Genomic DNA, 26432 nt, shown 5'->3' with positions numbered 1-26432 from the left:
TGTTTTGTTAAAATGTAAACTAAAATACACTTAATGAAACATAGGTTAATATTTAAAAAAAAATAAATAAAACTTCTTGACACTAACAACTAACAGTTAAGAAATGATGACGAGACCGAAAAATAGTTTTAGGGAAGGGGTTCCTCCCCCCCCCCCGACTTATGATCTTCGTTTCAATTTTTCATCGGCCTAAACACGCAATTTTATACGATCTGGAGATGTCAGGGGAGAAAAAGTTCCGCCAACCTCTCCAATAATTTCCGAAATTGATGTTTTAAAACGCGATTATAGACCATACTTGTTGCCGTTTTAAAAAGTTATAGGGCTTAATGAATTTCTGGTCGATTAAGCGTCATCTCCCAATATTTCGAAATTAAAGTCCTAAAAATGAAGATTTTGGACGTTCATAATGGTATTAGGAAGAAAGGATCAGAGGTTCTCCCTAATAATATTTTTGAAACTGCCCTTCTAAAAAACTCAATTTTCGTCGTTCTTTGATATAAGTGGGTTGGGGAGCCCCCTTTCCGAAAGTTTGGACTTAAAAACACAATTGGAGACCATTTTCTAGTAACGTTAGGTCCCGGCAATTTTTTCAAATAGAAGCTCCAAAAACGCAATCTTAGACTATCTTCAATGTTGTTAGAGCTCGAGATGTTTGGGGGCTCTCCTCAAACTGAGGACGGTCTGTAAGTTTTTTTTTTTTGTTAATATTTCAATGTTAAATTACACAAATTTGACGAGAACCCGTACTCTCTATTCAGTTCCTTGCAAATTTGAGTGATTTGACTTTATAATATTAATTTTCATAGAAACATGGTTTTTGAGAACAAAGTTAGCCACAAAAGATAGCCAAAACACTTTGCGGGAATACATTTAACCACAAAATGTAACCGAAACACTATTTGACGGAATACACTTAACCACAAACTTTGTTTGTGAGTATAAAGTTAGCCATACAAAGTAACCAAAATATTGTTTGTCGGAACAAACTTGGCCAAAAAAAGTAATCGAAACAGAGTTTCTGAAAATAAAGTAAGCCACAAAAAGTAACTGAAACATTCATTGAAAAATTTTTTCTGTAACTGTTCTCCATAAAATCGTTGGCAGCATGGGTTGACTCCACTGCTCTGGAGTAACCTAACTGATATAACTGGTGTAAAGGTAGTGGTAACATCGCTTGTGTAAGATCACACTATGGTGTTGTAACTATAGCGTAACGTCTTACTAATTTCTGCGTGATTACACAGAAATTGCTTGAAAGGTTACATATTAGCAAAAAATAAGCTTTTATCTGACTTTCTTGAACAGGTACTCATTTTTAATTCTAAGAAGACTTATATTTCAAGTTAACCATTTGATGGTTTAAATTATCCACATATATTTAACGACAAAGTAATAATTTATTTCTGTACGTTTTAAATTTAAAGTATAAAAATAAATTAGTAGGTTACAGTACTTGAAATTTCGTTACAACAGTATAAAAAAATCATGCCAGAAAAAACCCTTTTTTGTCTTCTTTACAGCTTTTGCATTTAATCATTTATTTATTCAATATTTATGAAGATCAGTCTTTCTCACAGCCAATATACTCCAATTATTTATTTTAATATACAAACTACAATTTTTACTGCACTAAGGGAGGAAATAACACCCAGGACACCTGAGTGGTGTTCGAAAAAACAACGCGAGCCTCACAGACAGGTCGCAAAGCAAGAGTTTTTACCGCTTGGCCACAAAGGCCGGGTTTCATTTCGCCAATAAGAGTTTACCAAGTCTGCGCCACACTCCAGAATTTGCGTAACGTTACACCCATTAATTCTGGTATCCTTACACAAACTTATTAGCGTTAGGACGTAAAGAAATATCTTTGTGAAGAAAAGTAAAAGAAATATTACAATGTTAAGTCATACAAATTTGCAGAAAACTGAATATTCTCTATTCAGCTTCAGCTCCTTAAAGTTGAGCGATTGTAAAACATATTTTTTAAACCGAAACATAGTTTGTAAGAATATTATTTTAACCACGAAACGGAATTCAAACACTGTTCCTGTGAATAAAATCAGCCGTAAAAAGTAATTAAGATACTGTTGGTGAGAACTTAGCTCTAAGCATGTTCGTCATTTCGATTTTTCTCAGGGGCGGCAAAGGATACGTAATTAATGTAAATTATACCAAAAGAAAAGTTAAAACCACGCCCACTTGCATGTAAATACATCAATTTCCCAAACCCAGTCAGTTTATCCTCTTGGATCCTTAAATGATGGGCCTGATTATAAAAATAAATCAAAACACTTTCTTAGAAGAAATTTGGTCACAAAAAGTAGCCAAAACTCTGATTGGGAGAATGCACATAGCCACAAAAAGTATCCAAAATACTTTTTGTGGAAATAATCTTAGCTATAAAACATAACCAGAACACTGTTTCCGAGAGTAAATTAGGTAAAAAAAACCCGAAACACTGTTCGTGAGAACCAAGTTAACCCCGAAAAATAACTGGATCATTAAGAAACAAAGAAACATCATTGCAGAAAAGTAAAAGATGTGTTCCAACTTTAAATAGCGCAAAGATAGCAGAGAACTGCATAATCTCTATTCAATTTTCTGTAAATACTGGCGATTTGACAAAGTAATATTTCTTTTAACCAAAACATTGCTTGTTGGTGTAAACTTAGTCATGAAATATTCCAACACACTGTTTTTTGATTTTTTCAAAAATGAAGGAGCATTGGATAAAAATCTTGCGATTGCTAAGTTAGAGCTAACTTCTAAAAACCCAATAGAAATACATTGTGAAAAAACTTAAAATGGAAAAAAAACACTAAAATGAACATCAAAAATAGCAGAGAAGGTGAAATTCATAGCTAAATATATTTGATAAAAATCTACAACGCAAGTAAAACTAGTTTAAAGCAGTTACTTTGCATTTGTGGATCTGCTAAAGAGGTAAATGAAAGATCACTAAACTTTAAAAAACGTTTTTACAAAGTGTCACTTTCAAGCAAGGATGGGGCTCACACAATTGTTTAGAAACTCGCAGAAACTTCAAAATCTCTTATATATAGTCCCCATTCTTCACCCTCCACTAGTTATTTTTTAAAATTTAACCCGAGTGTGGTAATACAATTTGTTGAGCAATCTTAAACTGCTTATTATCCTCACTTGACCAAAGTTAGTGTTGCTCTCATATTACAATGACGACGGTTGCTTTTAGTATTTATTTAGAGGGCGAAATTTTCGTCGTTATTGTTACAAATCGTCTGCAGATTGTGTTGTTCTTTACTTTCAAGGCTTAACGTAAGTATATTTTAATTAACAAAAGGTTTTTTTGTGTAAAAAGACGTTTCTTTAAAGGAAAAAACATCTTTACAGATCAACTTAAACAGCAAAACTTCATCTAAATACAAATTTTCCAGATTACAAACTCTCATCACTAAAGATTTACGAAATAAAAATACACAACGTTATACCAGGGCGGATACAGAAAATCATTTTAGAGGGTGTCATGCTGAAGGATGCCCCCCCCTCCCCCGCATGAACGAACTGACGGTTTTGGGTGCGAAAAATTTCTGAAACAGCTTGGGGTCAATAAAAAGCAACACATTTTCGAGGAATAAGGTACCTAATTGGAGATAAACGGTGCAAATTAATTTCATAAGCAGTGAAAAGCAGTAGTGTTTCAAATATTTACTTTAAAAACAATCAATAAATTTAAAATATATAGTAATCGTTTACATTTTATGCGTACAATTTTCCAGGAATAAGGCACCTAATTGGAGATAAACGTTGCAAATTGATTTCATAAGCAGTAAAAAGAAGTAGTGTTTGAAATATTTACTTTAAAAATAATCAATTAATTTAAAATATACTGTAATCGTTTACATTTTATGCGTACAGTGTTTGAATGCAATGTGGACGTATACTGTTGTCAACAGTTTGGTGTGTGTGGGGGGGGAGGGTAGTCATGACTCCCATGACACTCCCCTTGTATCTACCCCTGCGTTGTACGCTGTAAATAATCTTTATGTTAAGTCTACTGGTGTGATATTGGTCATAATATCTTTATCTTTATTACCGTATCCCAACCACCATTTTTTAGTGGATATGCCTCGTATTACCTATTCTAAAAAATCACCAGTAATAATCTGACCGGTAAAAATTTCTAGGCCATTTTAATTCCAGTCCATTTGTAGATTTAAGAAACCCAACGAGTAGGGTCCTATTGCAATTCGTGATTGCGAAAAACATAATTTGAGAATTCAAGACCCCAAAACTCAAATGATTTTTCAGCAATCACGAATTGCCTTTTTTATTTACTCCAGCATCATTTACTTAACTTTTTTCAGCTCATAAAAACTAAAATAACATCCACGCAATAAAACTTAGATTTAAATTCAAACGCATTTCTTGTATCAAAGTCGCAGCCGCACAAATACCTCTCAGCAACATAAACAATATTGAAATGAATAAGCGCAGAAAACACACAAGCCTTGAACCGAGACTCTCAGAAATCTGTCACACTCGCAGGTGATAAACTGTGCATCTCCCTTTCTCCAGCGACTTATTAACTCCTCGAACACCCACGCTGTATCGATTACTCTGTTCTTAATCGATACAGGGGGCCTTTTGATAGTCGGTAGCAAACGTGCCTCAGGCAGGGAAACAGGAGACACGGAAAGGATGGCCTTTGTTCGGAGACATTTTTCTTTTCTTTGCAGAAATTTAAAAGTCATTGTAAAACTTTGGCATTTTTTAGCCGTGTTTTTGGATGCGTTATCTTCCGAATGCTATTGTCTGCAACTGCAGTTTTTGTATGATATTGTTTAAGTAGTTTATTGACAAAGGAAAGATACTAGAACTGTTGTAAAGGTTGGATTTCTTTGCCATAGCACTGGCGACTGAAAAAGCGGTTAAAGCTAGTATTTTGAAGCAAAGGCGACTATGGCAACTGTTTTAGCTTGAATATGGGCAAAACGACTATTTCGCTATTATTTGTAAAACACGGCGAATAAAGCTACCATTTTGAAGCTAAGGCGACTATGGCGTCAAATTTATCCTGAATATGACAGAAACGAATTTTTTACTGTTGTTTATGAAAACCGACTATTTTAGTTAAGAAACGATTAAAATACACAAAACTACCTTATTTTTTCTCTTTCTTCCACTTGTAAAATGTAAAAAAAAGCTGATGTGTGCATCACATGACTTCTTTTTACACCAATTTAATGTTATTTCCGCTTTATTGGAAAATTTAATGTGATTCATTAGTTAACTCTGTAAATATCACCAACTGTGGCCGATTTGAAACCAGATTAAAATAAATAAATAAATAAATAATAAAAATAAAAAAAAAGAATGAAAATTGATTTGAATTCTGAAATTTTGAATTCAAATTATGTTTTTCGCAATCACGAACTGAGACAGGACCCTACTCATTGGAGTTATTGTTTCTAGAAACGGCTCCTTGTCCCCCCCAAGTCTGCCTCTCCTCCTGGGCGGTTACTTGTGCATAGTTGTGTGTGTGCGTAGACCTGTGTGTATGCACGTAGGTGTGTGTGAGTGTATGTGTGTGAAGTCGTGTGTGTGTATGTCTGTGAACGTGCGTGTGTGTGGGACATGGACGCCTCCGACCAGGAGAAGCGGATAGCTCAAAACCGGAGCAGCCGCGCCGCGCCGCCAGCAGACGGTGGGCGGTGGTGCTGCAAAGGCTTCTGGTCCAAGTTGAAAAAGGCACGGACACCAAAAACGGTCAAATGAGAACAATTGGCTATTTTTTAATGTGATTCAATTGTTTACTCTCTAAATATCACCAACAGTAGCCAAATTTAAATCAAATTTAAAATTAAAAAAAATCGCCTAATTTGTCGTCAAGTTGGCGACAAAACTTGGCGACCTAAAGACTGGCGATATATCGCCAAGTGTCCGCCAAACTATAACGCCACTTGAGTTTGCATTGAAATTAACAATGATTTCCCCCAAAAAAGGCGTGAAACACCCCCTTTGGAACAAACGAATGCAACCAAAAAGGGAGGTGCACAATTAGGCCCCACTAGGAGTCTACGTACCAAATTTTAAATTTCTAGGACATACCGTTGTTGAGTTATGCGACATACATACGCACATACATACATACGTACATACGAACTTCACGAGAGAAGTCGTTGTAATTAACTCAGGGAATGTCAAGATGGATATTTCGGGTGTCTATACGTTCTTAGGCACATTAATTCGGGGGTGAGCAAAATGAAAATTAAGGCCGAATTTTGAGTGAAATTTTTTTTTCGAATACAATACTTCCTTTTTTGTAAAAGGAAGTAAAAATGAAAATTCACTTTTAATATACTTCTAACTTTACTAAAACGAGCTGATGTGTGCATCACATGACTTCCTTTTACTCCAATTTAATGTCATTTTCTCATTATTGGCAGTTTTAATATGATTCAATAGTTTACTCTCTAAATATCACCAACAGTGGCCAAATTGAAAATATATAAAAAAATTTAAAAAAAAAATCTTCAAATTTGTCACCAAGTCGGCGAAAAAACTTGGCGACCAAAAGATTGGCCATATATCGCCAAGCGTCCGACAAATTATAACACCACTTAAGTTTACATCGAAATTAACACTAATTTTCCCCCAAAAGGGTCAAAAGACCCCCTTAGGAACATCCGAATGCAACTAAAAGGGAAGGTGCACAACTAGGCCCCACTAAGAGTCTACGTACTAAATTTCAACTTTCTAGGACATACCATTTTTGAGTTATGCGAAATACATACACACATACATACGTACATACGGACGTCACGAGAAAATTCGTTGTAATTAACTCGGGGGGCGTCAAAATGGATATTTCGGGTGTCTGTAGGTTCCTAGGCATATATATCCACGTGTGGTCAGGTCGGGAAAAAACCCAACAATCATTCGGGGGTGAGAAAAATGGAAATTAAGGCCGATTTTTGAGTTAAAATTTTTTCGCGAATACAATACTTCCTTTTTTGGAAAGGAAGTAAAAAAGAAGAAGAAAACAAAACCGGGAAAGTTTTAACTTGTTTATTTTTTGAAAATTTATGCTTTTCAACAAGCAGGAAACTGAAATGTAATAACCATATCCTCTATCAGAAACGTACAATGTTCTTAGTTTTACGAACATCGGAGACGTAATGTAACTTTTCGTATAAAACATAACTTTTATATGAAATGTTGCTTTTTTTTAATCGCGATTTCTGTATTTTGGAGACTATTTTTCATACTACATGCTTCTAAAGCAATTATTTTTAGAGCGGAACTCAGGGGCTGTCCAGCCATAGCGAATAATATTTATTTAGTGAATCTCATATTTTAAAGTTAAGTAACGAAGCTAAAACCTTTATTTTCAATGTAATATCAAACACAAATGCAAGAAATTTTGAGAAGTAAAACTCATCCGATTCGTTTGCTGAATTGGCCCATCCCTCAATCCCATACATATTTCTCACTGTAGTGTAGCTGTAAAGAACTATACTTGCGATTATTTTTATCTTTTTGGAATGCAATAGTATATAAGGTAACGCACTAGTAGTGGCCACAGTTAAGCATATTTTGTCTTTTTGAAACTGTGGGTGTACAATATTAATTCCAATTTGAAAAATCAATAAGCGTGTTATAGTCCAAATATACCTAAATCGTCCCATTTTCTAAAAAATGCCAGAATTTCAATTTTTTAAATTTTTTATCCATTTTTTCCCAAACTTCAAATTTGATCCAAATTTGATCCACTCCAAAACCTGAGATTTTCAGTAGTAGCCACCATGCGTGAGTCAGTAGTGGCCATCTGACGTCCTTTCCTTAGAACCCTTTCCCTTTCCTTTACATTATTCTCTTTAAATTCAAATAACTGATGGAAAAAATTGATTCAATATGATAGTTACATTAAGTACCAATATATTAATCACACTTTTGTTGTACATTTCTTTCTTCAAAGTACATACGTACTTAGGATAAAATAAAAAATTTTTAGTGCAAAATTTGTATTTGTATTTTTTGTACGCTAATGTAAAAAATAAAGTAAAAGAAAATGAATGTACTTAATATAAATATTATACAGATGAACTTTGCTAAGTATGAACTGAATAATTATTATTATTATGAAATCATCTTTACTAATAATAAAGCTAAGTCTCTCTGTCTGGATCTCTGTGACGCGCGTAGCGCCTGGACCGTTCGGCCGATTTTCATGAAATTTGGCAAAAAGTTAATTTGTAGCTTGAGGGTGTACCTCGAAGCGATTTTTCGAAAATTAGATTTTGTTCTTTTTCTATTCCAATTTTAAGATCATTTTCCCGAGCAAAGTTATCATAAGATGGACGAGTAAAATACCAAGTTATCATAACGTGGAACCGTAACATGGACAAGCCAATTGGCGAGAAATTCACCATACATTATTTGTAAATACATAAGCGAACGAAAAGACCTTTTAATTTTTCTACTATGGGCAAAGCCGTGCAGGTACCGCTAGTTCATAATAAAATAGTAAGGAAAACACTATTTAATGTAAGTCTAGAACAATTTGTATCCTACAACTTACCAAGGTAGACTAACGGATATAGGAAATTGGTAGCATAAGTTTTCAATACTACTAATGGCAGGGTGTCCGCGCACTTAGAAAGTCATGGATTTCGGCTATGATCAAAAATGGTCATGGAAAATCATGATTTTCGGCAAAAAATGCTCAAAAATCATGGAAATTAAAAAAATTGGTCACGGATTTTGAGTTCAAGAACATGCATATTTTTCGAATTCTACACATTAGATTAAATTTACGCATGTAGGCCATTTTTTACGCTCTTACCTGTTAATCAGTTTTTCTCACATTTTTAAATCCGATTGCATCCTCTTCTTTAATACTCGCTCGTTTTCCTTTTCTATGTGATTTTACCTTTTGGACAATTATAATAATGTATTTAGCATTATTTTAACCCTCCTAATGTGTCTTATTGTGTAGTTGAGGACTTTTAGACTTCTAATTTTGCCGATCGCATTCAATGCAAAAATTTTAAGTCACCCGTGTTGATTCAAGAGACTCATAAAAATTATTGTTAATTCTCAGCTGTGTCTTAAGTTAATGAAGATTTTAGAAAATAAAATTGGTCTGAAGAATTAATTACAGACGTTTTGAACATCGATAAAATACAGAAATTAGGGAATTTTTTTAAGGTAAAATTTTTAAAAAGTCTGTAAATGTTACATATTCCACAAATTCAGAAATTTTACAATATTTGTAACTATCCTGAAACTTTGGCGGTTAAATACCTGGTATTGTCTGGTAAATTATTTTTTAAGTACTTAAATTTAATATTTTATTTTTTTCTGATTATTTATGTTATTTATTGTTAACATAATTTTAGAAACTACTAAATTATTGCTGGTCACAGATATTTTAGAAAACTACTAGTAGTACAATGCTCATATTTTTTATTCGGTAAACTGATAATTTCCCCCTTTCCAAAAATTTGAATTTTGGGCGTCCCTGACTATTAGCAGTCATAAATAAATATGAACCAATAGATTATTAATTGCAAAATTTCTACTCAATGACATGATTTATAGACTTCCAAGAGAAAAATTGTTCCATAAACAAGTTTTATTAGTTGGAAATTTTATATTACGTGGCTTTTACTAATTTTACTGCGTGTGATTTACTTCTAATATGTGTTTTACCTTAAAGAAATCTGTATTTTCAAGAAATGATTGCTTAAAACTAAGAAATTAACAAGTATCTGCTTTGATTAGAAAAGGGATTACTTCGATAAATCATTATGCCCTTCCCTCTTCATTTTTTACCTGCTCAGCAGGCTGGTTGCAATCGGTTCTAGTAGAATTTTTCTCCTCTATATGTACTAGTGTGCCAAATTCCTATTTTTTATTTACAAACAAGCTATTTAATAATTCCGTCCCCCCGTGATATTCGCCCTTAGGGCAGGGCCTATGGGCCTAGGGGATGGCCTGTTGAGTAATCCGGGCCTGTCCATACAAGAGGTAAACGCACTAGCAGTCGCCACAGTGAAGCATATTTTGTGGCTTTTTTGAACAGAGGGACTACAATATCACATTTACCATATTTATATAAAAAAAATCTCATTGAGCATATTATAGCCCTACTCTTCCTTAATCGTCCCTTTTTTAAAAATGCCAGAATATCAATTTGTTCAATTTTTTTTCCCAAACTTCAAATTTGATCCATCAGTGGCAATTGTTCATGAGTCAGTAGTGGCCATATTGCTGTTTAGAAGTGGCCACCGGGTGGCCACTACAGTGCCCTCCGCTTATTAAAATCACATTCGTTCTGAGGACATTTGATTTTATAAAGCGGCTGATTTTATAAACCGGCACTCATGCACTGAAAAAAAAAAAAGGTTGTTAAGTATAAATACTCTAAAAAAGAAATAAATTACTATTGGTTGTATTATATTTTTAGTCTAGTTGTAGTGTATTATTTTAGTTTAGTTGCAAAATACAGTTGACATTTTAACTTACATAAGGTACATTTTTAAAATTTCTCAAGGGTCTCAAAATATTGATTTATTGTTGTTTGAATAAGAGAATTTGAAAGTAAAGATTGAGAAATCAGTTATTTAATTGCAGCATCACACTAACTACATTTAGGAAGCTTGTCATACTAATTCAAAATTTCGAATTAATCTTTCACACTCAAGTCGTCAGGACTTGCTAGCTAACAATTTTAATTCAATTGTAAAAATGAACTGTCAACCCTTGTAGATAGCTGAATGAGCACGAACTGATTGACCCAGTGGTGACTGAGCAGGGCTGCATGTCCAAACAGCTCTGCGAAGTGGAAATAGGCAGCACCAGCTAATGATACATGGCTCTGAAACAATTCTCTTGAGACTGCTTCATTCTTCTTAATTTTGTTTCATTCAACTCCCCCCCCCCAAAAAAAAACGTACAACCTTCACTTTTTTTTTTTCGTTTTTGTTTATGTGGAATTTGTTATTTTATTAGTGCTGCAATGTTTTAAATCCTTGAAAGAAAAAATAAAATCCTGGTTCTATTCAGAGAAGAATTAACATATGCTCTTCAAAAGTTTGATTTTATAAAACGGCGAGGATGATTTTATTAAAGGATAAACCTCACATGTTTTGATATAGAAATGATTCTGTTCTTCCAGATTTGATTCTATAAAGCGGCTGATTTTATAATCCAGTGATTTTATTAGTGGCGGGCACTGTACTAGATCACACAAGAATATTAAATCAGAAATGAGGCAGATTTTTATGTAAAGAAGATTACAACCTATTAAAAGGAAAATTGAGTTGATTTATGAAAAACCTTTCTGGTTCAGTAGTGGCCACTCCAGTGGCCACTTTTGAATTTCCCAACTTTTTTGGTACCAGTAGTGGCCAGGTAAATTATCAGACAAGAAAGCAACTATTTCGAGTTGAACACGTTGCAAACATGATCTTTCACATTTCATCACATGGTTACAGCTCTAAAAACATTATTTTTTAGCATTGTTCTATTTATAATACAACACAATGTTTATATACTTCGTTGCGGAGAAGCGTTAGAAGACAGCTGAAAAAGCATCAACAATCCAGACGACCGTACTAAATAGTTGATAACAATTTTCCATGATGCTCTACCTACTCCTGCTTGAACTGCTCACTACACTATAGCCTGAGCTCTACTTCCTGCAAGTTTGAATCCTCTGGGAGACATGGAATCCTTATTTTTCAAATATAAACCTTAAAGTGGCTACTACCGGTGCCTTTACCTTATACATTGTTTTGACCTAAGTAACACTTTAGTGAGTGTTTTACTTATATTTAGAGAGTAAATTATTTTTTTGTGAAATTTTTCTATTTAAAAGATTTTATAATTTCCTATTTTACATGCAAAATGGCTCGCATTCAATATAATCCTGTTACACCAATGCGACCACTCCAAATGATTTACATCACAATTAAATATGCTATACATGATATTTTATTAATAATAGATATATAAATCCCACTATTATTAAAATATATATAGGCTCTGAATTACAGTAAAATCATTATGTTCATAAATAAATAGTTTTCAAGGATAAAATAAACGATTTCAAATAAAGAATAAAACATGTGTGTTCAAAAATTTAAAAGAAAATCTTGTCTGCGGAAAAAGCAATTCTAAAACGTTTGTGAATAGAATAAACGGAAAAAAATGCACTTCGAAAAGATAATATAAACGAGCTGATGTGTGCATCACATGACTTCCTTTTATTCCACTTTAATGTCATTTTCCTATTATTGGCAATTTCAACAGTTTACTCTCTAAATATCACCAATGGTCAAATCTATACCAGATTTAAAAAAAAAAAAAAAAATCGCCAAATTTGTCGCCAAGTTGGCGACAAAAGACGGGCGATATATCACCAAGTATCCGCCAAATTATAACACCACTTGAGTTTACATCGAAATTAACAATGATTTCCCTCCAAAAAGGGGCAAAAGACCCATTAGAAACACCCGAATGCAACCAAAAGAGAAGGTGCACAACTAGACCCCACTAGGAGTCCACGTAACGAATTTAAACTTTCTAGGACATACCGTTTTTGAGTTATACGAGATACATACACACATACGCACATACATATGTACATACAGACGTCACGAGAAAACTCGTTGTAATTAACTCGGAGATCGTCAAAATGGATATTTCGGGTGTCTGTACGTTCCTAAGCATACATACACGTGTGGTCGAGTCGAAAAAAAAAAAAAAAACCCAACATTCATTCGGGGTGAGCAAAATAGAAATTAAGGCCGATTTTTGAGTGAAATTTTTTTCGCGAAAACAATACTTCCTTTTTTGTAAAAGGAAGTAAAAAGCATTGAAACCTCATCTGCCGCCATTCTCTAAAAACTACGGTACAACTAAAGAGCGCAGCTTAAAAATATAAAACGTTATACTTTAGAACTGAATAAATACGTTTTATGTAATGATACGAAATTCGATTCTAACTAAAATGTTTTTAAACTAGTACTTCGATAAGTGGATCGTAACCAAAGCAACGCCAAATCAAAAAAAAAAAAAAAAAGACACGAAGAAATGCGCAGTTATGTTTTGAAGAACATCTTTGCTATTTCGCTTTGATTTGTGTTTTATCCTAAATCTGAGTTTAAGAGTCATTTTTTTTAAAGCTGCACAAAGTGAATGGGAGCCTGATAGTTGACACCTTCGATTTTCCTGAAACTTTCAGAATATGTTGCTAGTATTGTGATTAAACAAACTGTAGCTTCTTTCTTCTCAAATTTGACTTGTTGGCAATTCAGTGGAGGTCAAAGTTTAAGGACGTGAGAAAAAAGAGCTTAATATATGATTCCTTTGCTTCAAAACCAATGAGTGTACCAAGCCAATTTTTTTTTTGTGGATACTACTTGATACTAGGTACATGCTAGCCGAAATATTTTGGTCGCTCATTCATGGCTTTGAGGGCAAAGGTCAATTGAAAATGCTATTTTTTTTACTTTTTTTTTGCCTTGTTTGGGCCCGGATATCTGCTAAAGTCGTGAGTAACCCTCGGAAATAAGTATATACCTAACTACTCACCACAGTATAGTACTAAGAAAAACATGAAATATCATGGGTTACTCTTTGCTTTAGTAGTTAAACGGTCTCAAAGTCGATGATTTTTTAAAAATAGCCAAGTTTAGACGTCAATAACTCTGATCGCGACGCATCAACAACTTTGGGACACAGCTGTAGTTATAGTCCAAGTGGTCTATTTTAAGGTCCAGGTTAGAAACCCATGGCACCTAATAAACTTTTTTAGTTATACGGCCTCAAAGTTGAAAATTTGAGCTATAATTTCATTTTTTTTTTTCAATTACTCTATGATTGGTGAGTTAGTAACTTAGAAAAACATCTGTAATTACATTCAAATGATATAGTTTTAGACTCATGCCAGAAAACTTTGGGATCTAATCATCTTGCTTAATTAAACGGTCTCACAAAAATGATAATTTTAACATAAAGTGTCAAGTTTCAACTAAGCTAATCCACGAAAACAAGACTTTCAGACACAGCTGTAATTGTGCTCCAAGTGATGTAGTTTTAGAATCTGCTTCATACCCATGACACTTTTAAAATTGCAAAAAAATATATTTTTAATTCGAACTTTTACTTGTTCAATATAGTTACTAGCACGTGTTGAGTTTTCTCCTTTTTCAAAATGTATTTCTGATTTTTTTAAAAGTTTCGTACTTTATTTTATAGATGGCAGCATTAAATTATATGTAAAACTTATAAAACCGGATAGTAGTGGCTGATGTAGCCATTTTAAACAAACAAAACACTGAACCGAAGCTTTGAAAGGCGGAGCATTCAAAACAAAATCTATCAACAACCAGCTTTTTTTAAATTTTTAGCAGAGAGAATGTTGGCCAGATATTGTGTAAAGGTAAGGTACTGCTTTTTTTTTTATGTTAACCAACTATTTTTTCATTTAAGTAGTTTACAAGTACTAGTGTTCAAATAGTTGTACTATTTTAATGAGACTTAACACGTGGTTTAGTAACAAACTGTATATAGTTTAACAAAATATGTTCAATTGAAAGTAAGGTAGACAAAAATTGATTCAAGTTTCAAAAAAAATCAATATAATTTTTTTCTCGTTAGTCAAATAAAATATTTTCTGAAAATTGAGGGCAAAGAATCAAGGTAGAAAATGTTTGAGACCTATTTTCGTGTTGATTTACTTTTTTTCTTTTTTAACAGAAAAAAACCACTGTATTAGTGGACCGCTATTGTTCAGGTCTGATATTTTACTTTACCCCTAAGTTGCATATGAGAAGTACAAAAAATATGCTTAGTGCACCAAACAAGGCCATCCTAAGTTCGTGACCTCATTTATGATTGACTACTCCAACTTTTGCACATTCATTAGATAACATATTTCCATGGAAAAAATATAATTTTCAATTACGTTTTCCTACACTGTTCTAAAAAAGAAAGGCAAATTGGCTAAACTAGGAACATTGGTCTCCAACTCTGAAAAAAAAAAACCTCCGAAAAGAAACCATTCTCTGTTGCCAATAGGATAGCATATTAAAACACATTTGACACAGTGAGGACACTGGGCTGATAAGGCTAACCATGACCTTAATGGGCAAAAATATGCTTTTCTAGGTTAAAAAATCAAAGGAAAAAGCAACGGTTCACAGCGGCATTTATGTTTTTTTAATTCTTCAACTACATAGATTGGGCTTCAAGAAAAATAAAGAACTATTTTTAAATACTTATAAACGACAGTTAACCATAACGAAACAAAATTCAAAATCACGCTGTCTTGACGTCATCTACATCAACTACATCACTTAGGGTATGATTACAACTGTTTCTCGAAGTTACTAACTCATCAGTCATCGAGTAATTGAAAAAAAAAAAGTTGAAATTATAGATCAAATTTTCAACTTTGAGACCGTGTAACTAAAAAAGTTTATTAGTTGCCATGGGTTTCTAACCTGGACCTTAAAATAGACCACTTCGACTATAACTACAGCTGTGTCCCAAAGTTGTTGATGCGTCGCGATCAGAGTTATTGACGTCTAAACTTGGCTATTTTTAAAAAATCATCGACTTTGAGACCGTTTAACTGCTAAAGCAAAGAGTAACCCATACTATTTCATGTTTTTCTTAGTACTATACTGTGGTGAGTAATTAGGTATATACTTATTTTCGAGGGTTACTCACGGCTTTAGCAGATATCCGGACCCAAACAGGGCAAAAAAAGTTTAAAAAATAGCATTTTCAATTGACCTTTGCCCTCAAAGCCATGAATGAGCGACCAAAATATTTCGGCTAGCATGTACCTAGTATCAAGTAGTATCCACATAAAAAAAATTGGCTTGCTACACCCATTGGTTTTGAAGCAAAGCAATCATATATTAAGCTCTTTTTTCTCACGTTCTTAAACTTTGACCTCTACTCAAGGGCAAACAAATCAGTTTTTTAAAAAAATAAACTTCACTTTTTCTTATCATAGTACCACTAACACATCCTGAAATTTTTACGAAAATCGAAGACATCAACTATCAAAAGTGTCCAAGCTTAAAAAAAATGACTCTTAAAGAGCAAACATTTCTTCTATCGATTTTCTATTTTGCGTCTGGAAAATTCCCCAAGTTGTTTACAAGAGGCTTATATTTTTGTTAGTCGCGTTTCACCCGGTGCACTTTTGCGGAAAGTTTATTAATGAACTCGGGATGCTACTTGAAAGAATTTTATTATTTTTTGATTGATTCTAGACAGAAAATAAACGATAAAAATCATATTTTCAGACATAAATTACGAACTGTTTATACTTAAAAGCTATTTAAATAAGAAATATTTATTTATCTATTTATTTATTTATTTTTCTTTTTGCAATTTAAAACCCAACACCAAATTTTGCTTCATTGTTATTCTTCTTATACTATAAATAAATAATTTCCTTTCGTGGCTTACATATCAAAAGGCAGGAAAGGGGGGCAATTGCACCCCCTTGAGAAATTAATGTATTTACATACATGTGGGTAGGAGTTCTCTATTTTTTACCCGACTGCGCGTGCGCGACGCAAAGGAGGGTAATGTGTTTATCAGTCTATGTATATATGTACGTTTCTATGTGGCGTTCTACAGGCTAAACGCCTTAGCCAATTTTGGTAATTCTTACGTCAATCAATTTGTCTTAACCTTGGGAGTGTCACTAAATACATGACAGTAATCAAAAGTGCCATTTCAAAAACCGGTTGCCATTTTGTCAGTTCGGGATCGGCGTACGTTGGGTGTTCCACACTGTGTCGCAAGCTACCTGCGTGTGACAAATGCAGGTAGCTTTCGCCGCCTGAATTTTTTTGTTTACTAAGTCTACTAATTGGGGTTTCAAATGCCATGTTGTCTAAGCGATTGCTTCTCCCACTTGAGGCGGTGGGTCAAGACACCCTCGCTCCGGATGTACTTTCCCCTCTTTCTGATGTTAATTCTTTCATGTGTTCTTTATATGTATTCTGTACTGTAATAAAAAATAGATCATGCGTAACGAAGGCAAGACACTCAGATTGTTGACCTCATCAAAATAAACCCGAGCAATAAGCATCAAAAGAAAGTCTAATAATTCAATTTTCTTCTCTGACATGTTGCAATTGTTTTTACTTTGATTCCAGGGACTGAGTTTCGCGACGTGTACTTTCTTGAGAGGTTTTTTTAGTTTTGCGAGAAAGATTTGACTGTCGGGGGGGGGGGAGGGACGTTTATGATTTGCCTTATCTGTGTACGGAACTGTGTGACGCGAAATCGGAACGCGTATTTTTGCCGAAGGTCAAGCACCTGTAGCTTTAGGACGAGTTAGGTCCCTAGGGGGACTAATTATCAGTAGTTTACACCATCGCAAGTTACTTAATAAACCTCACGATACAAACAAATACTCTCAATGAAATGACAAGGTTGCAAAATGTATCGTCTTATAATCATAATAACTAAGTCAATGAAAGTTAACTAAAAAGTGTAAAATAAAATTTTTTTAAAATAAAAACAAAAAACCGGACTGCGTAAAAACCAAAAAAACTAAAAAGGAAAATGTATAAGCCCAGTAGTTTAGAACGTATTAAGTACTACTGAATAACTACACCGTTGAAATAGTTTTATAACCGTACACAGATAAGACAATTCATAAATTCAAAAGCAGAATAGAAGGATCAACAGTCGGGGCCTTTCAAATTTTACGGGGTTCCTTGAATCAGAAAGGAATGGGCCCCGACTGGTGTGTCGTTTTTGATAAAAAATAAAGTATATATAAAGTATAGAAAATACGCTACCCTTACAGGCTCATCTCTTATATAGTTTTTATATAATTTATCTTCGGAAACCACTAAAAAGCAGGTTCAGCTTTAATGTTGATGAAAAATAATTTGATGACGAAAGCAAAATTTGGCAATATGCAATTTTTCAAAAATAAACGAACTTGATTTTGATTTAAAATTCTAGTGAGCATAATTTAATCTCTTTCTAAGATTATTTCAGCACACCAGCACCATTATGAATCGGATTAAGCGAATCCAATGAACAAGCTACTTTAATCTTTATTAAAATAAGGGAATTTCGAATCGGTAGTTAATGGGAAAATGGTTCTTGGATTTAAAATCAAATGGATTTCAGATCACAGATGTGTTTTCCGCACTTTTAAAGGATTTAAATATAAATTAGCAGCTAGGGTGCTGATTAAAGTTTTTTTTTGCCGCGGTAAGCATTTAATAATTGATTCATCGCAAGTACATTGAAGTTCTTTTGTCTCTAGTTTATTTTAACAATCTGCCTAAGACCAAATATTTGAAGTTCTCTCTCATCTCAAAACAATCTCCATTCCGGTTTAGATATTCTAAATAACTTTTAAAAATTGGCGTGATTTTGCTGCATATGTGCAACTTATTTTTATTTGGGCCAAACATGATAATGTAATCTTTGTTGTTGACGTGACTTTCTCTGGCTTACTTGAAGTTTACGGCTATACTGTCCGTCTCCGACAAGTTGAGCTACGGCCTTGAAAAATTCCATTTCTTTCAACTGAGAGCAGTAAGAAGAGGAATTGCTAAGCGCAGAGTTGGGCTACCATTACAACCCTTTTATTGGCGAGAAAATCCTGTACCGCTTGCTTTTTCTGACCTAAATAGCAATATTGTTAAATTGAAAAACCCAACGTAAATAAAGCACAAATGAGCACGAAAACACAGCAATTAGCTATTTCAAGGCTACAAAAAAAAAAAAAAAAAAAAAAAAAATGTGCTCAACACACAACCAGAAAGTCGCGAGAGAACTTACGTCAACCACTAGGACACCGATATTTATACCAAATGGGCCAACCAGTAGGAATTCACGATACAAAGGAGGAAACAATCAATCAGCGAACATCATATGCTTTAAAAATTTGTTCTTCTTCCGATTTTTTAAATTCTGAGCTCTCTTACCTCTAAGCTGTGGCTTTCGATCGTGGTTACTCTCCTAGCATTATTGATTCGGTTAATAATAAGCTAATTCAGCCCTCTCATTCTGGTAAGGCTTCTGCTTCCAAAGCTGCCAATACTATTGCTTTCAGTCATTAAGTAACGAAGGTCTTAAAGAAGTTTTGTTTCGATACTGCTTTTTTCCTGTAAACAAGATTAAGTTTACAAACTTGAAGCACCCCATTGATTGGCATAGCAACTGGGGCATCTATAGCATTTCCTGCAATTGTGGACTTTGTTATGTTGGTCAGGCTAAACGTGCTCTCAAGCACCGTTTGAAAGAGTATGAAAATTATGTTAAACATAAAGAACTTGCTCGTTCTTCCATCGCTCAGCATTGTTGGACTTCGGGCCACTGTTTTGATTTTTCATCTGCCTAAATTATTTGTAACTGTTCTTTGGTCTATGAACTCGATTTCTGGGAAGCTTACTATATTTTGAAAAATTCTCGTTCTCTAGTCAATGATTTTTCCAGCACTCCTTTTTTTCCTGATATTTGGAAGCAATTTTTATGATTTGCGTTTTCGTGGTTCTTCGTTTTCTCTCTCTCTTTTTTTCCGTGGCTTCTGATTGATTATCCCTCCCACTGGCTGCGCACCACGGGGATGACTTGTTGTTCGCTGATTGGTTGTTTGCTGTCTTGTATCGTGAATTCCTATTGGTTGTACCATTTGGTATAAATACCGAAGTCCCCATGGTTGACGTCAGTTCTCTCGTGACTTTCTAATACTGTGTTGAGCTTTTTTGCACAGACGAAGAGGCCCTATTGTAGCCTTGAAATAGCTATTTGCTGTATTTTCGTGCTCATTTATGCTTTATTTACTGTTTGACCATGGATTGTATGGAATTGGCAAACATCCAGTTAAGGCGACTCCATCTGAATGAGGGGGAAAAATAAAAATTTTATGCGCGTATTCCGCTCATTTGAATGAGACTCTGCTTAATTTAGAGGCTAACATACATCTGCAAAATCTGACATTCCTGAAAAACAAATAGATACTTCCATTTCCGCGTGTAAACCGGATGTTTGCCTTTCCATACAATCCGTGATTAGACAGTACGTTGGTTTTTTCAATTTAATCACATTGAAACACAAAGCTTATTTGATCTTTTGTCATTTAATAGTAATATTGTTCGCCAAATCGGCAATACACTGCCTACACAAAGCCAAGCTCCCGTCTAATGCTAAAGTCTTGACTTACGATTGCACTCACTGCCTTCAAAATTTTGCACGAATTTAATGTTTCGACTCTTTCGACGTGTACCAATAATTGCGTGACGGACTACACCGCCACAACCATCTTAAAGATTTAATTGTGTTTTCCAGTAAGGTTCCAATGACAGTCCCGGAAGCGGAATTCGATTCAGCAGTCTGCGACGCGAATCGAAAATGCCCCCCGAAATTGTCTGCAAGATAAACTGACAAATAAATCGTAAAATCTAAATGAGCACCAAGAAATGCTTATGAATAAGATGCTAAACTTAAAAAAATACAAGTGCATGCGTCCTGTGGGTTACGTCCCAGAAAATACGGAAAAATACGGTACAAATCTTCACTCGCTGAAATTTAAGATTATTTTTTCTTTACAAAATTTAGTTTTTTTCGCTATCAACTAAGAAATTGTCTGCTGACTTTTTCAAGAATATGTGACGTACATCGTAGAGTCACGTTGTTTCTTATACCAAAACTGAGAGTACCGCAGATATGTTCTAATTGTGAAATACACCGCCAGCTCAGACATTTCCAGCCGAGGACTGCAGTTTCGTGCTTATTAGCACTCATCAGCCCAGCATAGGAAAGTGACTGAGCTGGAGATGGAAAACCTCTTAAGAAAGCCAATTATACCTTGCCTTGTTCAATCTTCGAGTTGAACCGAACCATTGCTTCGGTCACTCGTCTGGTCTGCTAATTCTATATTAGCTACCAGTTTGTTTCGCACTCTTGGCTTTCTTAAGAGGTTTTCCATCTCCAGCTCAGTCACTTTCCTATGCCGGGCTGATGAGTGCTAATAAGCAAGAAACTGCAGTCCTCGGCTGGAAATGATTGAGCTGGCGGTGTATTTCACGTATTTCTGCTTTAGCCCTGGCTAATTGGGCGGTAATTTACTGAATATGTTCTAATTGGTCTTGCTCATTTTGGGGACCATGTTGTTTTTAATGGTATATTGACTATTTGCCAATAGAACACCTAGAATTTACCTTACGGGAGAGGGGCTACATTTGAATTATCGATAAAAATCAAAGATTTGGGGGGTTGTCCCCTGATCCTCGTCTAGCTGCACCTCTTCTCCTTGTCATTTTCAAGGGGTCGACGAAAGGCTATGCCAACCTTGTCAAAAGCAAGCGGCCTGTTCCTGGAGGGAGCCCGGCTCGGAATCGTAGGTGGTGCATAAATATGAGAATGTTTATGAGGGAGGGGGGGGGGGGTGATCAAAATTACTGGAGGCTCTCTGAGGCCCTGCATTTTTACATCTAGCGGGGGAACAGGGCAATCCATTTTTCATCTGGCACACCAATCAGCGGACGTAATTACCACTTTTAAGGGCATCGTTATCGTCAACAACCTAGTATCACAACTTTGGCAGTTGTACTATTTCAATAGTTGTTTTATTAATATTGATTTCTGGTCTCTTTAGTTCTTCGTCTTTGTATGCAATTTTTTAATACAGTTTTTGCAGATTTTGGATGTATATAGGTGAGTTTTGTAAGATTGTCTTCAACTGACTGAGCGATGATTTGGTCATCCGCAAAGAGTAAGTTTTTTCACATAAATCGACGCGTTTACCAATAATTTTCATATCAATCTAGACTTAGATCCACTGAGTTGAAAGGTTAATAAGTTCTCAACAATTATGTTGACTTACTTATAAGTAATTAATAAAAAAGGTTAGTAATAGTGTGTCGTGTGTCCTTGAACAAATATGTCTGGTTGTTACATGTATTATTGTCATTTTTTCAACATCAAATTAATTTCTAGGGTTGAAGAAACAATATTGAAGCATTAAATACCGTCTTCTTTTAATTAATGTTCTTTGTTCATCATAAGGATTGACCGGCACGTGTTTGTTTAAAATTGCTCTTTTGAAAAGGGTACGTAACGGTAAAAATATTTGACATATGTGGATTTTCACAGCATGTGCTCAAACAGGGGAAATATAAGCAATAAAAAAACATGTATTTAGGTGTGCTTCTTACGCAATATCATTGAGTTCTGATGCAAAGTACTGTTAAAGCACTTATTTTCGCTAGGCTTTGATTTTCGCGCGCCCGTCGTAATCGCAAAAACCTCAAGCCTTGCGGAATATTTTTCCGTGGTGAATTTTTCAACTTTCAGTTTGTTCGCATAAAACTCACAGAAATTTTCAGCTCGTCGAATCACTAATATCTTCATATTCTCGAAAGTTACTGCGTGTGAATATGAGTGCTTTTACAGTATGTGAAATGGACGCATTAAAAATGAGAAACCGATCAAAGTTAATCATTGGATTTTTGCGTTCAAGTAAGGCAACAAGAAACAAATACTTCAGTGGTGCCCAATCAATGTTAGTGGGCTACATGAGGTTCGCGAAGCTGATCCAAGCGGCTCGTTGTTCTGGTCAATGTTACGAATGGAAAATTATTTCTGCCAACTTCCAAAACAACCAATCATCTGTCATTCGGTAGTAGGCATGACTGCTGAAAATTTGGAGCAAAATAATCAGAAATTGGTTCCCAAAAGACAGGGGGAAACTTTGTATTGATGAATTGAGGCAGTGAGAAGCAAAGGGATGTACTGTCTGACCACGGATTGTATGGAAAGACAAACATCCGTTTTACAGCCGGAAATGGACGAATCTATTATTTTTTTACCGATGTCAGCTTTTGCAGAAGCAGAGTCTCATTCAACTGAGCAGAATACGCGCATCAAATTTTTACTTTTCCCCTTTATTCACATTTATTCGTCTAATCTGGACGTTTGAAAATTCCATGCAATCCGTGGTTGGACAGTAAGTGGCGAAATTAAAAATTTGGAGATAACCAATACACATGGTAGGTGAAACTCTCCTCTGTCTTGGGGCAAGAGATGATACTAGTAGCCCTGGTAGTTGCTGCTATACAGCAAGATTTAGAAAAAAATTTCAATGAAAGCCTACCTAAGATGTTATCTTTAAACGCGTTTTACTCAAAACTTGAAAATGTCCACTTAAATCCCTTTGCTTCTCACTGCCTCAAATAATCGCATAGTAATGATGACAATAATTCTTGATTTGTAATTTTCTTTCTTTTCTCTGCTTTCCTATGTTATCAAGGGGAAAAAATCAAGCAAATTCAAATTTTGTATGAGTTCTGGCCCGTAAGCGCCATTTTAATCTGAGGTGCGGTGATCGAGTGAAAAACGAGTTGATGTGTGCATCACATGACTTCCTTTTACTCCAATTTAATATCATTTTCTCATTATTGGCAGTTTTAATGTGATTCAATAGTTTACTCTCTAAATATCACAACAGTGGCCAAATTGAAACCAGATTTAAAAAAAAAAAAAATTTTTTAAATCGCCAAATTTGTCACCAAGTTGGTGACAAAACTTGGCGACCAAAAGACTGGCGATATATCGCCAAGTGTCCGCCAAATTATAACACCACTTGAGTTTACATCGAAATTAACAATGATTTCCCCCCAGAAAGGGGCAAAAGATCCCCTTTGGAGCATTCGAATGCAACCAAAACGAGAGGTGCACAACTAGACCCCACTAGGAGTCTAGGTACCAAATTTCAACTTTCTAGGACATTCCGTTCTTGAGTTATGCGACATACATACACACATACATACATACGTACATACAGACGTCACGAGAAAACTCGCTGTAATCAACTCGGGGATCGTCAAAATGGATATTTCGGGTGTCTGTACGTTCCTAGGCATATATCCACGTATGGTCAGGTTGAAAAATAAACTCAACATTCATTCGGAGGTGAGCAAAATGGAAATGAAGCCAGATTTTTGAGTGAAATTTTTTTCGCGAATACAATACTTCCTTTTTACTTTCTTCTATATCTAATATATAGAAGAAAGTATTGGATTCGTGCAAATTTTCGATTTTCGAATTTTGACATATTCGAACGTTTTGAGGTGTGCTGAGTCCATTTCGACTATTTTTGGAAAATGTCTGTCTGTGTGTATGTGTAGGTGTATGTGTGTCTGTGTGTCACGTCTGTGTGTGACCAGTTTTTTTGGGCCGCTCTACAGCAAAAACTACCGCATGAAATTGAACGAAATTTAGTACACATATGTGCCCCTATGTGAACTTATGCCCATTGGTTTTTTGCGCGAATTTCTCCAACGGGGGTGGAGCAATGGGACGTTTTTTGAGTTACGCGTGCTTGCTATTCCTCAGGAAGTAACTGACGGAATCAAACAAAATTTCGTCCATATGTTGCCCCTAACAGAAGCAGGTGCGGATTCAATTTTGGTGTCAATAGCTCAAACGGGGGTTGAGTTATAGAACGTTTTTTGTCGTCAATTGTGACTGCTATATCTCAAGAAATAACGAACGGAATCAAATAAAAATATTTTGACAAGTAGCCCTTAGTGGGTATAAGAGCTGATTTTATTTTGGTGTCAACAGCTAAAAAGGGGGTAGCGCAATCACCCATTCTTTTTTTCCCATTGTGAGTGCCCTATCTTAGAAGTAATACTACGCTCTGGTTGAAATTTGGAGTATATGTGAATCCATTCGTAAACAGGCTTTGGTTCAATTTTGACTCCAATCGCTCCAAGAGGTGTTGATTTTTTTTTTTTTTTTTTTGCGAATAAAAATAGTTTTATTAATGCAACAATAAGAAAGATAAATCGTAATAGATTGTCGTCTGCGTATTTCTCGTGATTTTAATTGTATGGAAATGATCGGAAATATTATCTCAATGATTTAAAAATTTTAACTGTTGCCATCTTATGTTTGTTAATAAATAAAATATTTGTAATTAATTCAAGTAAGGCTTTTAAAGTAACTTTCAATTTTCGCTCTTTTGTTTTTACAATAATTCAGACATGGGGATGGTCGTCAAGTTTTTGCATGTGTAATTTTGTTTTTGTTAGGAATATTGCTTCCTCGTCAAGCATGGGGAGGGATCAGAAAAAGGAAAAATATAGAAGAAAGTTTCGTGATGGCCACAACATACTAGTTTGTAAAAGTAAGTAAAAAAAAAAAGTTGGGGACCACTGTGCTATGCTAAAGGTGAAAACGCGGTGGACCATGTCAATGGAACAGAACGGTTCTTAAAATATCAACTTTTTTGATAAGAAGTATCATTTTAATAATTATAATAAAATGATATCACCGTCATGTCGTAGAACTAACTGGCTTAAAAACAGCTGCAGACGGTAGAACGTGATAGCGTGTACTTAGAATGTGAGGTTTCTAAAGCAATGCATTACTAAAGAAATACGTATTTATTGAAAATTCTATGATTCATTCTTGTGTGATGCTTATATGCGTAGGAAAAATGACAGTATTTAACTACTATTGCCTCAATTCTCGGAATTAAACATTTTATGAATTTTTACTTCCTTTTATGAAGTAAAGGAAGTATTGTATTCACGAAAAAAAATTTGACCCAAAATGGCTTATCTTCCATTTTGCTCGCCCCAAAATGAATGCTGAGTTTTTTTTAAAACCCACCACACATGGATATATGTCTAAGAACGTATAGACACCCGAAATATCCATTTTGACGATCCCCGAATTAATTACAGCGAGTTTTCTTGTAACGTCTGTATGTACGAATGTATGTGCGTATGCATCTCGCATAAATCAAAAATGTTATGTCCTAGAAAGTTGAAATTTGGTACGTAGACTCCTAGTCGGGTGTAGTTGTGCACCTTCTCTTTTGGTTGCATTTGGATGTTTCTAAGGAGATCTTTTACAACTTTTTAGGGGGAAATCATTGTTAATATCAATGCAAACTCAAGTGATGATTTAATTTGGCAAACACTTGGCGACTTATCGCCAGGCTTTTGGTCGCCAACAAAGAAACTGGTGTTTTTTTTTAAAATTTGGTTTTATTTTGGTTACTATTGGTGATATTTAGAGAGTTAAACACTGAATCACATTAAAATGTTCAATATTGGGAAAATTAAGCTGTATAAAACTTTTTTTTTGAGCAATCACGATTGCTTATTGTTCTCACTTGACTGTTTTGATGTGCTATCATTTTATTTTCCCACCAGCACCCGCTGCCAGCACCATCGTCGACCGGCCTTACGATGCTGCTCTTCTAGCGAAGACCGTCTCCAGGTTGCGTCAATATCCTACACTTACACGCATACATACACGCACGTACACACACACACACACACACACACACAAACACATACACACACATACATACACCTACACACATACACACACATACATACGACTACACACATACACAAACACATACACTC

The 26432-nt window shown here is 34.9% G+C and overlaps 1 protein-coding gene across 1 annotated transcript in view; it reads right to left on the bottom strand.

Annotated features, from left to right (window-relative positions):
• The window catches only part of LOC129230568 (synaptotagmin-6-like), a 145707-nt gene that overhangs the window by 33844 nt on the left and 85431 nt on the right, over positions 1–26432 (bottom strand). The gene's annotated exons all lie outside the window — the stretch shown is intronic.

Source organism: Uloborus diversus, chromosome 9 (assembly GCF_026930045.1).
Source record: "Uloborus diversus isolate 005 chromosome 9, Udiv.v.3.1, whole genome shotgun sequence".
Classification (NCBI taxonomy): Eukaryota; Metazoa; Arthropoda; class Arachnida; order Araneae; family Uloboridae; genus Uloborus; species Uloborus diversus.
The sequence above is the reverse complement of the archived record's forward strand: the minus strand, read 5'-3'. Positions and strand labels throughout refer to the sequence as shown.